Here is a 17,785-nt window from a genome sequence, read left to right as displayed (position 1 = left end):
TGCCTCTCAACGTTCACAGTTTAATTTGAAAATGACGAGAGCTATGGACACCACTAATTTTACTCCCAAGAATATTATAGAGACTTGAAATCATAAACGTGTGGACAGCTTCTGTGGTCCGTTTCCTAGAGGACACTTCACAGGGGACGGGCCAAAATAAAGTCACTTGAACTCTTAATATTTGACCTAAACTAGTTTTCTATCTCTGTATTTTAAAGTGCTCTAGTAAGTACTGAGTGGATTTATGAATTATCTGTGTTTTCAGTTCACTAATTTTCCCCAACTGCCCATGGACCTGATTCTGCAATAAAAACACACATCCAACTTGAACTCTTTGATCGTCACTACACCAGTCAGGTCAGCAGAGAGACAAATCAAACTACAATCCCAACACGGGTTTTACAGCTTTTGCAAATAAATACGAAACATACCATCCCAGCGTTCTCCAAAAGCACATACGTCCCCAAGGACCTAATGACAGCAGCAAAATTTGGCATCCTGCCGAGTGCCATGATGCTGGTGGTTGAGGACGTCACATATTGGAGTGAGAACAGGGTCCATTTACACAGCAGAGTTCCTTGGTATTGGACACTCCGCTCCCCCGAGTGATGGTTCCAAATCTCTCCTCTGTGCCTGATTTTCGGTATCCATCACAGGTCGGGCTGTCTCCCTGCTGGGATCCTTGGGCACCTCGAACCCCACACGTCTCAATACCTTGGACTCGAGGGCTGGGGAGGGGCTGCCTGAACCCTCACCTGAATGGGGTGCGACAGGCACCACCATCATTTCACACTGTGCGCCATGCTCCAAGTTGTAAAACCACTCCTGTCAGGAAGGTGGGAGACAATTTACCTGTCCTTTGGGTAAGGCCAGTGGGTAAACACAGAGGGCCAGACCTCCACACCTTCCACCCTTGGATTCCGCAGCAGTGAGCTCAGACCGTGTTCTGCCCATCCCCACCTGCCAATAGTTGGATGAAAAGTCCTCCCTGCCAGTGTCACTTTGTGCAGTGATTTTGCTCTGACGCCTGGATGCACTCATGGTTGGGGGTGGGGAGAGGGTTCTCTGAGGTTTCTCCTGTCGCCTGCTCCAGGATTTTGCCTAAAAGGGCAGCACACAGTCAGACCTTGCCTTCCCCCACATCACAGGAGCCACAGGCTGCATCCCAGCAGGTCCCTCCTGCTGCTCTTTCTCTGGCAGGCTCGCCCAATGCTCACCTGTCAGTCACAAAAGCCCTCATCTGTGGCCTTTGTCCCATTGTTCTTTATGGCAGAAATTTGTGCTCTGAACCCTCATGATGCTCCACTTTTAAAATAACCCATTTCCCTCTCCCAAGGCCAGACGTGGTACATCGAAACTCCTCTCTCAGACTCTTAGCTCTACTATCAATCTCAAGAAACTATTTTTGAACTCAATTCCAAATTTGACTCTGACCTGAGCTGTAGTTAACCTCTTGCAGGAAAGTAGCCTCACAGCCTCAATGGTGAGGGAAGGCACAGGCAGAGGGCATCCGGGAAAAGGCCCACAACCCTCTCCGAGAATGCCCCCCAGCTCAGAAGTGGGCCGGGGGCTGAGTAAGGAGGTGCTGGCCCCCAACTCCGCCAGGCTGGCTTGTGCAGACACTGGTTGTCTGGCTTGGGGGAGACCCACAGGCTGTGGGACCTAGGCTTGAAAAGTGGGTCCTCTGAAAAGAGAACAGAACATGTGGGTCCCCAATCAAGTGTAGGCTTAGAAAGGGGCTCGGAAATGGAGGGGCCCTAAAGCTTCACGTGCTTTTCAGTAAAGCCACTTCCTGTGATTTCGAGGCAAACTCACATGAGCCTCCATGTTTCATCTGTCAGGTAGGGATGATAACACCTTCTTCACAGGGTGCTCAAGTGTTAAGTGGAGTATTAAATGCCCAGCATTTGAAACAGAGTAAGGTGGAAAGTACCATTACAAATACGAAGAAAGCGTAAGGAAGTTCATCACATGTTAGCACAGGCTCACATGGAGAAGAAAAACACAAAATGGGAGTTGGATCAATGTTGGAGGAAACAAAAGAACAATAGCAACAAAAAAACAGCATCTAAACACAGAACAGCGGACAGAGCTGGGGAGTTAAATCAGTTGAAAATTATGGGTCAGACCTTAGCCGACCAAACAGACGACTGGTGAGCAGGCCCAGACAAAGACAAGACGATCTATTCTACTGCCTGGGCCTCAAGTTTCCTAGCTCTCCCCAGCCATGGGTCCGAACAGTTGTCCAGAGCGTCCCAGATCCTATGACTCAGCCGAGCCACAGGACGCGACACAACTGAAATGACATGACCGAAAGGCTAGCAGTAACTTTGGATTTGAAACCAGCTCTGCATCAGGAAACGGATTTAAAACAGCAAGTGGCAGAGGTCACACACATCATGAAAGTATGTGGGGAACGTTCAGTTGGAAAGAGGGTACTTCACTGTCCACCTGTCCGGTGGGGGAGGGTGATACCTGCTGAGCAGGTGTTTGGCCATGAGGAACGGCTCACAGTCCCAATGCCTCCCCTCACCAAGGGCCCCGACTCCATGAACTCAGGGAGAGAATCTCTGTTGCGTCTTTAATACTATCTTCTAATCTACCAGACAGCACCTCCTTTTAGAGATGAGAGACACTCAGGCAAACAGTGGGTCACATTTGGTTCTGTCATTGCTAAAATACATCTAGAATTGGGTAGAATCAGGCAAGCCACGTCTTGGGATCTTTAAACAAATGTCATAGAAATTAAGATTGTTTAGGACACCCCTGGGGTGTAAGGAAATGTGTCAGAATTATGTTCCCATTAAAACTGGAAATTTGGACTATACAATCATGATACATAAAATTATAATTTCCTATTACCATTCCCTTAGCAATATGAAAAGTTAACTCTTTTAATATATTTTTTTCCAAATTACTTTTGAGTTTAAAAGTCTATTCACATTCACAGTCCTATGAAAGCTGAGGTAACAGTTCAGGAGGAAGCTAAATTTTAAATATCACAGATACTATAAGTTCCCAATCGCAACATCAGAAGGACCCCATGTTTCTGAATAGTGTTTTCATTTGGTTCTCACTGTGAATGAAAAATATGGATAGACATGACTTTCTATGTTGTGTTGGTAGGCTTCAACTACGCAAAATACTGACAATAACTCCACGTCTTTGAAAAAATTCTTCTTTATAAAAATATTTCTTCTTAAGGTCCAAGGAAATGCATCACAACCTGTATCATTATGCACAGAACGAGAAGCTCTCAGTGGGTGTTCATGCATAAACGCCCATTTCTGCCTCTGCCTGTCCATATAATGACATTAAGAGAAAATTTCATGGAAGCCATTAAGTCAGAATATTTTAAAAATATTTTTCTCAGACATTTGTAGGGAGAATCTACATTCTGTGTGAGAAAAACATATTATACAACTCTAGCAATTAGCTCACAGATAAATGCAGTTCTTAGAAAAGTATTAAATTGTATTAGTTTGCTTCAGAAATGCAAACTTCTTTTTGCAAATCTCAAAACATCTAAAGTTTTGATGCTCAGATGTGGGCACAAAACACCCTTGAAGCCAAGTCTGTTTCTGTTCTAAATCAGGGCACAACCCAGAAAAGGCCCATTTTCAAACACTTTTCCACTTATTTACACATCTCCTCTTTCAGAAAAAGCACACTTTGTGATGTCTCGTGGTACAATAAGTGTAGACTAAGAAAGCAAAACAAAAAGTTTTAAAGTAGAAACGAGGATAAAATAACATCATCACCTTGTACCTTTTCTCTCTGAATTTACTGTTAATTCTTCAGAGGTGAGGTACAGTTCTAAAAATGTTAAAAGAATTCCTTCCAAGGTAAGTCTAAATTAAGTCAAACTGTAAAACATCCCCCCACTAAAAAAGCAGTAACTTGTTTTGAGAAAAATGCCATTTTAGTGAAAAAATAAAATAAAACAATCAGCTTTAAAAATACAGTGAAGCTCCATAATCCAGAGGCCATCAACTGACGAATGTGTAGCCAGGCACTGCCAAGAATGGGGGTGCCTGCTGTGGGAGAAAACGGGGTTCTGCAGAAAGTAACCTCCCCGGTGACCTGATCACAACTTCCTACTGGGGGACGGGGGTGGGGTCACGGTGGGTCGTGTCAGGCCCCAGGCCTGTAACTTCTTCAGGAAAAGGCTCATCTTTGCCCTAAGTAGCCCCGTCCATTGTTCTGTGTATCTACCTTCACACACCTTTGAAATGCCTCTAGTCAGACCCCTCAGAAGTAAAACCACCCTCAAGGGCGCAGAATCTTACGTGTCCTGTAATCCCACCTGCCTGGCTTCTGCTCACCTCCATTAAGCTCCCACTGTGGGAACGGCTGCCCAGACATACCTTCCAAGGACAGGGGAGGGGTGAGGAGACGCCCATTGTCCCGGACAGCGCTCGAGTCAGCCACGGTCACCTCCTCTCGATGGCCTCCTCCAACACGTACCTCTGACCCCACAACTACCTACAAATATATTTACATGTGTGTAAAATGACACAGGTGTAAGGTATTCCAGCATGATTTGTTATGAAAGATAGGAAATGACCTAAAAGTTTTTCCGTATGGGACTGTATAAATCAAGCATGGTACACGCATAAAATAAGATTCTATTCAGATGTTGAGAAATGAGTGTCCTCAAGCACTAATATTTCGCTAAGTGTAAAGTTGAAATAAGTGTGGAACAGCTTATAGACTTTATATTTATTATGTGCATAAACCTAATATAATGTAAGACATAAGGGCTAAGGGGGGGATGGAGAGAGAGAGAGAATATATACACTACGACAGCCGCCATAGCCGTGGCCTGAAATATCTGGAAGGATATGCCAGGAACTGACGATACAGTCGTCCTGGGGGCCTTCGCCTGGGATGGACAAGGAAAGACTGAGTGTGTGTCAGTGTCAGTATCTGATCTGAGAGTCCACGCACACTCAGCCAGCACCATCGGCAGACACACGCTTTGCCAATGAAACCTTCTGGGGCCTTGTACTCAATGCCTCAGACCATATTTTAGGCAGGCTTCCCAAACGATGAGTTATAAAATGACTTCAAACCATTTCACAACTTTTTGAACATTTAAAGCATCTCCCCAGACCTTTCTACACGCTGTAGTTATTCTCTGAATCATTAGCTCTTAATGACATAGAAATGATACTGCAGTAGTTATTTTTGATTTTTAAGAACATTTTGGTCATGTCTATTTTGGATAAAGCTGGGAGGTAGGAAAGAGAGATGGCGTGCAGTGCCTTGGGGCTCCCCTGCACCCCGCCTCCCCGCAGACACACCCACTTGGGTCACTGGTGATCTTTCCTGCATCCTCGTGAAATCAGATCAGGGATGATCCAAGAGGAAAACAGTCAATAGCTTCCATGTCATTTCCCTCGCCCAGTGGCATTTGCATTTTATTGTGAATCAAAGCTCCAAAATAAAGTTAAAGGGTTAGAACTTCCACCATCGGCCAGTAGAAAATTGGTATTATTGGGAAGGCAGAGGGGGACATCTCAAGGTCTTCTCATTCAAACCACATTCTGCCTTGGTACAAGGTGACCTTGGCTGCACTCTCGCTGTCATGAAAGTACACGTCTCCTAGATGAGTACACTGAAATTGTCACCAAACCTGTGGCCACATCTGCCAGCACAGGACAAGAGGTACTGATCCCACCTACCTTGTAGGAATTTCCACAATGGGCCAGAGAGGATTAAATAATTTTTGTAGAACAGCATTTGAAATTTTGCTTTTATCCATATTTTTCATAACAGCAGAGAACTGATTGCATCCCTCCCAGGAAAGAGTAATTGGACATTTTAAAGAAGTTCAGAGGTACACATTAGCACAAAAAACCCATCGTGCTCCAGCGTGCGGGGCACACACATCTTAGAGGCCTGTCAAGTACTTTATCTTTCAGCTCTTCCAAATGCCATCTTCTAAAAGCATCCAGATGTCTACCCTAAAGGCAGTTATTTCCTTAAAGTTCAAAACGAGTCGGAAACAGAGGCAAAACACATTTTAACATTTGTATGTTTGGCCCCCAGCGATCTAAGTGAAATATGAAATTGCACTGCAACTCTAAAAGTTATAAGGAAAAAGGGACTATGTATAATTTTCTCAGTGACATTAGGAAATCCATGTTAGTCAAAGAAGTTGACACAAATTCCAAAATTTTCTTCTGAAACATAGTCAATGCCTCTGTGATGGGTGGATTTTATACGTCTGTGTGGCGAGGCCACATAGTTCCCAGTTGTCAGTCAAATACTAATTACGTAGGTGTTGCTGTAAAGATATTCTGTGGGATGATTGATACCTTCAGTCAGTTGACTTTAAGGAGATTCCCCTTGATATTATGGGTGGAACTCATCCGGTTGGAAGGCTTCGGAGCCACTACTGAGGTTTATTGGAGAAAAAAGAATTCTTCCTCAAGACGGCAGCATCAGGTCCAGCCTGAGTCTCCAGCCCCACAATCATGTGACCCAGTTCCTTGAAATAAGTCTCCTTATGGATGACAGACTAGTAGATAGGTAAGATCTCTGCATCCCGATTGGCTCTGCTTCTCTGGAGAGCCCTGATGAATGCACCTTCCCAACCGGAACAGTAAATCGTTTGTGTACCACCTCGGATCGTTCCTACAAGGACAAAAGCCCTGGGAATGTATTTTGATACGTTGTCTTTGCGAGAGATTCTTTTTGGTGTTCAATCAGCTTTTTTGAGCTGCAATCCTAGTGCCTTAAACATATTGCCTGAGTGATTCACGTGGCCAGAGGAGCAGGCCGCTTCCAAATGGCCCTGTGTTATTCCAGGACTAACTTTCCCATCTTATTCCTGTTATGAACGCTGTGTGATTTCACTGGAAAAGTTAGAACCATGCAGGTGGAATTTACACGTGACAAACAGCACAAAGCACCAGGTTCATCGTTGCGCTTTCCTGGAGCTCCTGAGGCACAGGGAGTATTCACGCCGTATTTCATCGCCTTTAATTACGCTTTCCTGCCAACTTGATTATTACATATTTGCCTCATTTCCTAGTTTAAATCATCGCAGTTACAGTGAGATGCAGGCCAGGAGCCCGAGGCTAGGTGCAGCCTCAGCAAGGAGCATGGAGGCGGGGGGTGCGGGGGGGGTTCTCTTTGTAAACTTTCTCCTGGGAGACAAACCAGCAGTCCACAGTTAATTTCTCATTATTTACTGGGCTCACTTTACCCAGCCTGGCACCTGCCGTCTCCTCTTTCTGCCCAGGGGTCAGGGTCAGCGGGTGGCTTGCAGTGTGGGCACAGAAAAGGGGTGACGGGATCCTCTCCAGGAGCTGTCAATCTGCGTCTCTTCTCACTACTGAAGCTGCATGTGCACCTTCTCCTAACCTGAGAGACGACATGTTGACAGCGGCACTGCCGGTGCCAAGGGCAGGCCACCCGTCCCCACCCCACCGCCCAGGCAGTCAGGCCTGTTTGTAAGATGCATTGATGGACAGATAGGCATATATAGGCACATACGGAGAGAGACAGATTGAGAGAGAGAGAGAGAAGGAAACAGATCAGAAAATATTTGGAAAGGCAGGGTTGAGCCAGCTAAATTCCCTAAGTGTTAAAAATGTAGCTTCTTTTAAACCAGTGAGTGGCCTTGTCCCATTGGCCTTGGATGTTGTATATGCTGGCAGCACGTCTGCTCAGGGAAAGGAAAGAGGAGCTGTGAGTTCATTCTCCTCTTCCTCAGCTTCCTGCTGAACTTTCTGGTGACGTAAGAATGCAGTCCTTTTATCCTCAGTTGCTGGTTGTGTTGGTTTTCTTCTACTTGCACCCAATAAATAATCTGGTCCAGGAGTGGGGTGTTATTATGAATGATTTCCAAATGTGGAATTGGCTGAGTTGAAGACAGGGCAGTGATTGGCCATCCCTGACACTTTCAAGGTGAACTTACGGCTAAATTGCTCGGTTGTATGTTGGCACTTGGGTGATGTACAGCTGCAGAACTAGGGAATGGCAGGAAAACTCCAAATGTAGGAGAGGTTTAAGGACCGCAGGAAAGAGCCACGCTTACTTTGGAGCTGGCCACCTTCTGAGGGCAGAGGAGAAACCAGCCACGGCTGGGTGAACAGAAGACCATTTTCCCTACCACGTGTGATGCAGGGTGTCTGCCAGTCTGGCTCCGTCGGCTAGTTCGTCACAGCAGACCTGAGTGCACAGGGTCTTAGGGAAATCCAGCACTGCTCGTGTCTGGAGTAGTCCCCGCTGCTTTTGTCTGTGCATACCGGCCCATGTGATGCTGCCACACAGACGAAACCGCTGCTGACCCACGCAACCCGCACTCACTCACACCGAGTGTAACAGCCTGCGCCACATAGCCTTGCCAAACAGAGAAGGGTGCTCTATTTTCCTGACCAAATGAAGCTCTGCTTCTGGTTGCCATAGGAACAGGTCTATAGAAATGCTCCATCCCAGAGACAGTGATGTGATACAGACGTGCAGAGTCCCTGGCCTGGTTTCTCCCACGGCCTCCAATCAGATGCTTAAGAGGTAGAACATTAACAGCCAGGAAGAACACTCACTTCAGTAAAACCTACTGGGTTCCATTTATCTTGTGCAATTTAGCCAGGAGCTCCAACGACAGGATCATTTTCTCATAATTGGTGGTGGCAAGTATATCACAAAACACCCTTGGAAGTAGCAGTGCTCCTGAAGGCTAACGGGCTTTGCGAAGTGTCAACTACACCTGCTCCCATTTCATGGGGAGTGTGATGCCATGAGGTCAGAGACTCCGACCGCCCTGGTCCAAGAAGAGACTTGTGACTACACAGCTGGGAGAGACGGACAGGAGGCGCGCGGGTCCTCGGTTTGTAACGTGCGCTCCTACCTGCCACAGCACCACGTGGACGCTGTTACCTGAGCTTAACCATCAACATCCCTTTGGTACCATGTCCCTCACTGTGCATCTAGTTCTTCTGTTCTGCTCCTTAGAAACGGCTCCCAAATGGCATAGGCTGTGAGCCCCACAAAACTCAGATGCCCCCTTGTGCTCATAAGCACCAAAGAAGGTGAAAGCGGGGAGTTAATCACAGACATTTCCAGTCCATAAGCAGCACTTCCAAATGTCACCTTGACGACTAGGGTCCCTTCTCTCCAGAAGAGGCCAGTCACCATTCAGATATGCCGTCCTTTCTGTCATCCCAAAACATAACCACTTCTTGACTCCGCTAGCTGCCCCCGACCTCAGTTTCTTTTCTGCATCTCCTCTGTCCGTCTTTCCATCTCCTTATGAGGATCCCCATGACAGTGGGTAAGGGCCACCCTAAGGACCTCATCTTAGCTTGGGGACATCTGCAGAGTCCTCATAGCCAAACAATGTCCCATTCACAGGGATCTGGTAGGAAGTGGACGTAGCTTTCTGGGGACATGACGCAACCCACAACGGTGAGCTGCTCTCGGTAGAGGTGAGGCTGCTTCACCATTTCAGGTGAACTGCAGAAAGAGTAAGCATGGTGGAAATTATTTGCATTAATTTACTTCCTTCCACTAGTTTGGGGAATTTGGAGTTTAATTCAACTGAACAAAAACTTCCTGAGTGTGTATCACACACAAAACCCTGGACTGTTTGCTGCTGTCTGACGTGCTGAAGGCTCCTGCCATCTTTGTCTGACGTGTGTGAGAGACGGAGCCAAGCGCAATGCGATTTTCTTAGGAACGTCCCAGAGACAATGAGGCGTGGATCACTTATCCTTTACTTGTCAAAAGAGCCGTCCAGCGTTATTCAGCACAATGAAACCTGTATTTTGCTAAAGGGTGCGTGCGGGGCCGTCTTCATATGACTGAGGGGTGACGCCCTGGGTCCTTTCCCGAGCCGGCAGCGGGGCAAATCCCTCGCTAACACTGGACCTTCCACATGCCCTTCCGTTGCTCTTTTAAATAGTGCTCTTGACTCCCTCATGTACACTTTCCTTGGAGTACCTGTGAATTGGGGGGCATTAAATCCCCATGAAATAGGCATGTGGAATTCTATCAACACTCAAAAAGGAGTTGTAACTCATAAGCCTGACGTTTGCAGACAACTGTTGGCCTAAGTGGATTTCTATAAAACCTTGAGAAACCGGCAGCTGCACCAGCAGGAAGGACAGTGGCTGCTCTAAAGGACCCCCATCGGCACCTCACTGACATCTGTGGGCCAGAAACCCAGTGTCCTCTGCACCCCACTCACCCCGGATCCCCGCACCCTGGCCTGAGCTTTAACAAGTGTGTATGTGGGGGTGGGGGGTGGGGGGGTAAGAGCGACTTGAGCAGCCTGGGGTAGAGTCACTGCCCACTGCGTCTCAGCATTTGTCTCGGTCCCTTCCTCCCACCGCAGTGTTCCTTTCCTGAAAGTCAGCATGAAAGGACAGGGCATACAGACGGGACAACATCGCTTTCCACTGCCCTCCTGATGTCTGCCTCAGACTCCAGGAACCCATGTCCTCTCCTCTCCTGAGAAAGGATCAGATTAAATATTTCTATGATCACGGATGTAGTTCCCTTAGAATCACCAGCGTTTGCTGCAGTTGATGGATTCCCGGGTCCCTGAGGATGGCTGGTTTGGGCAGGGCGCCCTGAAGCTATCCCTGCACAGCTGGCCCAGGGGACAGGGCTCACTGAGTCTTGCCAGGCACTAGACTGCCCCCTCCCCTAACAAACCTTATGTGGGGCCAGGTCTCCTGGGAAGTGTCAGATTCCATCCCTGACCTGGAATCTGAGTCAGGAGCTTTGCCTGGTCTCCGGCGCCCTCCTACTTGGCTGTCCTCAGGAGGAGGCAAGGATCCAGGGAAAGGCTCTCAGACTCCACCAAATTTGTGTCCAGATGACTAATGTCCAAACAGCAGTGCCTTCGGACCAAGAGATGACACCAACCACAAGCCAATAAATGCTGCAGAGCTGCAGGACCCAGGGTCTGTCCCCAGCTCTGGGCATTTTCTAGTGTTTCCTGGGTGCTCTCCACCTGCCTCTTTGATGGAACCCTGTACTCTCCAGCCCAGCTCCTGTTGCTGGACGGGGGTCCCTGCAGAACTAATCTCTGGTGTTCTCCAAGGGCCAGGCTTTGGGGACGGCTGGTCAGTGGAGCGCCGAAGACCAGGCACTGAACTGGCTGGATCCTCGGTCACCCCACCGTGAAATGCAGCGAGGGGAGATGCTGTCTCAGGTCCCTCGGGCCTCACCTAGTGGTTTCAAACACTGAGCCAGGAGGATGGGTTCCAGGAGCAGCAGGTCAGCACAGCCGTACTCTGACCCCGCCCTCCTGGGCTGACCGGCGCGGGGTCCCCGCGGATCGCCGGCTCCGCGTGGCGAGGCCGTCCCCGAGGCTGTCCCCAGGGTCGTCCTGGCTCCGGCGGCGCCGGCGGGGGCGGCAGGTGGGACTCAGCAGTGTTTACCTGGCAGCAGGAAGCCTTGGAGGCGGGGAGGGGCGGGGTGCGCGCCCGGCCTCTAAGCAGCGCCGCCAGTCAGCGCGGCGCGCCAGCGAGAACGAGCCTCCGGCCCTGGCGGCCCGCGTCTCCTACCCGGAAGGCGGCGCCGGCAGCCCGGGAACCCCGCGCAGCCCGCGCTTGGGGCCCGGGCGGCGGAGAGGTGAACTGGACCCCGCGGCGCACTCAGCCTGGGAGCGGCGAGCGCAGTGCGGTGGGTGACCGTCGCCGGGGGCGGGCGGGCGGCGGCGCTTTGTCTCCGCGCGCTGGGAGCGGGGAGCGGGGACCCGGCAGGGACCTGGAGCGAAGGGCGCGGAGCACAGGGCTGGAGGAGGCCCCGGGTGGGGGGCTGTCCCGCGTCGCATTCAGGGACCTCCCGCCGCCTCCCCCGCCAGCAGCCGCGCAGGTGGTCGGGCAGGTGGCAGCCCTGTGGTCTCCCGGAACGTGATGAGCGCAGGTGTAGACGAAGATCTGCAGCGGCTGGGCTGGAACCGACGGGTTTCCGGGGGTGGTCTCTGGCTGGAGCCACGGCCAGGGACGCCGGGGGGCGCGCAGTCTCGGGTGGCGGTGGGGTGGAAGGTGACCAAGGGCAAAGAGGTAGTTCTGGGTGGGGCGGGGACGGTGGTGGTGACAGCTGACGGGCAGGCTGGGGGTTCCTGCCAGCTTCAAGTGCCCCTTAAGGCCGCACCTGGAGCCTAGTGGACCACCGCGGACGCCCCAGCCCCAGACGAAGCCCAGTTTCTCTTTGCGCTCGGAGCTGGCGACACACTCCTCGCCTGGCTTCCGCCTTCGCAGGGCCTGGCCCCGCTTGGCCGCGCCGTCGCCTGCGTCCACCTGTAACCCATCTGTGCCCACCTGCGCCTACCTGCCCGCGGGCGCCTGCGCGGGCCCGTCTTGGGCAGGAAGCCCACCTGGGCCCGACTCTCCTGGTGTGGGGGTCTCCGGGAATAGTGTGTGTTCTTCGGCCATTCCCTGCCGCCCAGGTGGCTCTAAGGCTCGTGGGATGCTGGCGACGGCGCCTAGTTTCTGTTAAACAGGGTCTACTGAGCCCCTGTTTCGGAAGGCGGAGTGGGGTTTGTTAAAAGGGCGAAGTTTGTTTGGGGATCTCAGTGAGACGCGGGCAGGAAATGGGCGCGTTCAGGTTCCTGGTTCTGTTTGGCAGTTACTACGAAGTGAGAATCAACACCATGTGTTCAGTTGGTCTCTGCATCCGCGGAAGGCACTGGCTTAGCTGGGTGTGTTGCGAGGGTGTAAACACAGTGTGGGGGCGCTGTTCTGGCAGCCCACACCCACTTGGCTGGAAAGCTGGCTGGAAAGCCTGTTTCAGACCAGGGAACTTTAGGGGGCCGCCTATTTAAGACCTGTGGTTTTCGGAGATTATAGCCTGCGGAGCTCAGGAAGACATTTTACAGCCGGGGACCACCCTGGGTCTAAGCCAGGTCAGTCCTGCCCCGTAGGCCCACAGGCAGGCTCCCTGTGAGTGATGGGGCCTCCTCAGGCACTGAGACCCCAGGTGTTCAGAGCTAGGAGAGCTGGGAACAGTGTGGCTCTTCCAGGAATGATGGACGAGATGACCTGAGAGAAGCCGGCAGCCTGAGAGCCATATTTCTACCGGCGAAGAAAAACTGCTCATCAGTAGTTTTAGTTTTTTAAGTGGGATAAACAGAAACCTGAAGGGAAAGAGTCCAGTTAAAAATTATTGTAAAATATTGGTTAACAGTAACGCCCAAGGATTTAACTGTTCTGAAATGACATTCAAATCGACTTTGAAAATCTAAAGTATCACATTTCTGCCCAAAGATAAGAGAGTTTGAGAAAAGTGACTTGTTCTGTGACTTGGCGATGAATTGCTCCGTCATGGTTTTGACTGTGATGGCGATGAACTGAGGGAGAGCAGACAACTCTTCCTTGTGAATTTCCTATTTCCGCCTGAAGTTTTAAATATAACTGAAGGTTATCTTGTTTGAATTTTAGTTTAGATTGTTTAAAAATTGGACACAATATGAGCAGCTGCCTCTGTGCCTTTCTTTCTTACCCAGGTATCCAGGGAGTGTTTACTGACCCCTTACAAATTGCCAGGCTGTGTTCGGAGGGCTCCGTGTCACCTCATCAACAGTCATGACTACCCTCATTTGATATGACGACCCTATTATACCATCATTTTTCCTGGCAGAGAAACCGAGGCACAGAGACACCACGGGGATGGCACAGGACTCGGCTCCCGGGGTCGGCCACCAGCCCCGAGCGGCTGTCCTGCGTGGCCTGGGTAAACAGGACACCTTGCAGACCAGCCATTCTTTCATCCTTTTTAAAAATTCCACCCGACTGAGTGGCCACACTCCCCAAAACTATGCTTCCTCTTCCCGGTGACTTGCCTGTAATGGTACGATCATGTGTCTGTCCGTCATCCTCTCCTCTACTTCCTTAGCTGTCAGTAAAGGAGAAAAGAACGTGTTCTGACTACTCAGTATAGTCTGTAGTAAGTAATCATAAAGGACACACCTACTGGTCCCGTGGAGCCTTCAGAGGAAGCTGAGCCGGCCTGATTTGGGCGCTCCTGAGTGGCTATTCACACAGCTGTGGATGTCCTGGGAGACCCCGTGCTTCCCCCAAACTGAGCCATGAACCATGAGCCGCTGGGCTTTTCTCCCGATCCCCACCTGAGTGCAGAGCCGGCTGTAACCAGAGAAGGGGAACCCATGGGAGCTGCGCACCAGAGATGAGCGCAGGGGCTGGGGCTGGGGCTGGGGCAGCAAGTGGACCCGCAGCGCAGAGACCAGCAGGGAGGCTGGGCCTCGCAGGCGTGAGTGGAGGCAGACTCTCCCTCACCTTGCAACCAGGTAGCTGACAACGCATATTCGGAAGCTATTAGGAATGCCTCAGACTCAGTAATTGTGCAAAATCACAAAGGTGGATCTGAGTGTTATTTTATCCTGGACTCTGTGACCGTGGAGTAGGTGTGAGGCTCCATTGTCAAAAATAGGTGGATGCCCAGAGGATGAAGCCTTAGGTGACGCATCTGGAACATATCAAAAATTCTAAAACCCAGTAACATAATACGAAATGCCCAGTAGAAAACTATGTGAGTCAACAGGCTGGTCTGGAAGAGAAAACCTCACTGAATTGATAAAATATGCACGTTTAATACGTTCATTATCAGGGAATTGAAAATCACAACATCATTAGAGTAATTTTTATACCTATCATACTGGTGAAAAAACTTAAATTCTGATCACACCGAGTGTTGGGGAGACGTAAAGAGGTGAGAACTCACAGTATTGTCAGTGGAATATTAAGAGGAACAGGCCCTTTAGAGAATAATGTGGAAAAGCTGGAGATGTGTGTGCCCTGCGTGGAGCAGAGATGGGTTTACCCTCCCAGCCTGCGGTCTCTCTCGGTCTCACTCCCATGTATCCTCTAGGGAGACCCTGGTCCTGTTCACGAGGCACAGACACAAGATGCTCACGGAAGCAATTTTTAAACCCTTTTTATTTTGAGATAGTTGTGGATTTACATGCCATTGTAAGAAGTAATACAGAGCAATCCGTGTACCCTTGGAAACATCTTGCTAAACTGTGCAACAATATTACAACCAGGGAATTAACACTGATACAATCTATAGGCTTTACTGGGGTTTCAGATTTCACCAGTGCGCTTGCTCCCGTGTTTGTGTATGTGCGTGTGTGTAATTTTATCACGTGTGCAGAATTGTGCAGCCCCCACCACAGTCACATAGGAGTTTTATCACAGGATCCCTCACGCCACCCTTTATAGCCACAGCCAACTTCCCTTTTCTCCCTCCCTAAGCCCTTGATCTGTTCCCCATTTTCTATAATGTCATCATTTCGAGAATGCCACACAAATGGAGTCGTGCAATGTGTAACCTTTTCAGATTGGCTTTTTTCACTAAGCACAATCCTGAGATGCCTCCCAGTTGTTGAGGTTGAGCTCATACTTTTTACTTGCTGAGTAGCCCATGGGGTGGGTGGGTTTTGGTGTCAGCCATTCACTCTTTGAAGGGTACTTGGATTGTTTCCAGTTTGGGGTCATTGTGAATAAAGCTGCTAGGACCATCCATGTGCAGGGCTTTGTGTGAACACAGTTTTCATTTCTCGGGGATAAACACCCAAGAGCGCAGTCACTAAGCCATCCCACATGCACAGGTTCAATCCTGTAAGACATTGCTGCCATTCTCTGTTCCAGGATGGCTGCGCCGTTTTCCATCCCACCTGAAGGCAGGAGCGATCCAGGGTCTCCACAACCTTGAGAGCATTTGGTTTGTGACCGTTTTTTAGTTTAGCTGGACAGTAGGTCTGCGGTGATACTGCATCATGATTTCAATTTGCATTTCCCTCACAGATAATGCTGTGGAACAGCTTTTCCTGTGTGTATCTGCCATCTGCATATCCTCTCAGTGAACAACCTGCTCAGGTTTTGTGCCCATTTCCTAACTGAATCATTTGCGTTGATAGTTCTTTGTATGTTCTAGGTACTAGTCTTGGTGGTTTGTAGTTATTTCCTGCCAGTTTAGCTTGTTGTTTCATCCTCTTCACAGGGTCTTCTGCAGAGAGAAAGTTTTTCATTTGATGACATCCTTTTATGAATTGTGATTTTGGTGTGAAGTATAGAAGCTCATCCCCTAGCCTGAGGTCATAAAGATTTTCAACTTTATTTTTTTTTAAAGTTTTATAGTTTTACTTTTAACACTGAAGTCTGTTGTCTATTTTGAGTTAATTTTTGTGAGTTGTGAGGTCTAAGTTGAAGGGTTTGTGGTTTGTATTTGTTCTTGCGGGGAATATCCGACTGCTCCAGGACTGTGTTAAAAATATGACTCTTCCTCCCTCGAGTTGTTTTTGCACATTTGTCACAAAAGGTTCCCACATATTGTATGGGTCTATTTCTGTGTTCTCTGTTCTGTCCCATCGAGGAGGTGACTGTCCCTCCACCAGGACTGCACTGCCTAGATTACAGTAGCTTCAGAGTAAACTTGACCATCACGTAGAGTGAGTCTTCCCCCTTTGTTGTTCTTTATCAAAATCATATTTGTCCTGTGCCTTTCCATAAATGTTAGAATAGGCCTGTTTATGTCTATAAAACCCTTGGTGGGGTTTTGATAGGAATTTCATCAAATCTGTACATAAATTTGGGGAGAATGAATAGTTCTCCTGTGTGGAGTCTTCCACTCTGTGATCGCAAGTTGTCTCTTTATTTAGACCTTTTTATTTCTGTCATCAGTGGTTTTGTAACTTTCAGCATACAGATCCTGAATCTGTGTTTTTTCAGAGTGTACCTATTTCATTTTCTTTGGAGAAATTTTTAATCATTTTTAACTTCAGATTTCACATGATTGTTGCTAGTATTATAAAAATGTGAATCATTTTTGTGTGTTAATCTTGTACTCTGCAATCTTGCTGAATTCCCTCACTCAGTCTAGGAAGTTTTTTTGTAGACTCCTTTTGATATGTATTCAGACCATCATGTCATCTGTAAATGGAACAGTATAATTTCTTCCCTTCCAGTCTCTATCCTTGTGTTTCATTTCCTTGTCTTATTGCACTGGCTGAAACTTCTACCACTATGTTGAATAAGAGTTACAGGAGTAAACTTCCTTGCCTTGTTCCTGATCTGAGGGGTAAAGCATCCTTTTTGCACCATTAAGTATGATGTAGCTATAGAGTTTTTTGTAGATGTTCTTTATTGAGTTGAGGTAGTTCCCCTCTATTCTTAGCTTGCTGAGGGGTTTTATCATGAATGGGTGTTGGAGTTTGTCAGTTTTTTGTGTGTGTCAATTAAAATATCCATGGGATATTTCTCATTTAACCTGTTAGTATGATGGATTGTATTACTTACTTTTCAAATGTCGAACACCCTTGCATATCAGGAATAAATTGCACTGGGTCACGTGTATGATAGTTTTATATGTTGCTGGGTTCACTTTGCTAATATTCTGTTGAGGATTTTTGCTTCTAAGTTCCTGAGCAATATTGGCCAGTGATTTTTCAGTCTCTGTCCAGTCTTTCCTAGTTTGGGATAACACTAGTCTCATAAAATGCATTGGAAATTGTTCCCTCTTATTCTGATTTCTGGAAGACATTGTGTACAATTGGCATTAATTCTTCTTTAAATGTTTGATAGAATTTTCCCGTGAAGTCATCTGGGCCTGAAGAGTTCTTTTTTGAGAATATTTCAATTACAAATTCAATTTCATTAACAGTTATGGGATTATGTAGGTTATTTATTCTCTCTTGGTTGAATTATGATAGTTTGTGGTTTTGAGAAATTGCCCCATTTCTTGTAAGTGGTAGAATTCATGAGTGTATCGTTGTTCATAGAATCCCTTATTCTCTTTTTAA

The 17,785-nt window shown here is 48.3% G+C and overlaps 1 protein-coding gene across 4 annotated transcripts in view; it reads left to right on the top strand.

Annotated features, from left to right (window-relative positions):
* The first annotated feature begins 11,309 nt into the window (after positions 1-11,309).
* MBP (myelin basic protein) overlaps positions 11,310-17,785 on the top strand; it is an 85,424-nt gene continuing 78,948 nt past the window's right edge. For all 4 annotated transcript variants that reach the window (XM_074339822.2, XM_019715607.3, XM_074339821.2 and 1 more), the window contains exon 1: positions 11,310-11,646. The gene's annotated coding sequence lies outside the window, so the exon portion shown is untranslated. The remainder of the gene's footprint in view (positions 11,647-17,785) is intronic.

The sequence above is a fragment of the Rhinolophus sinicus genome, chromosome 4 (genome assembly GCF_057876585.1).
Source record: "Rhinolophus sinicus isolate RSI-liver-muscle chromosome 4, RSI-T2T, whole genome shotgun sequence".
In the NCBI taxonomy this organism is placed as follows: domain Eukaryota; kingdom Metazoa; phylum Chordata; class Mammalia; order Chiroptera; family Rhinolophidae; genus Rhinolophus; species Rhinolophus sinicus.
Note: the sequence above shows the minus strand (reverse complement) of the source record. Positions and strands in the feature narration are given on the sequence as shown.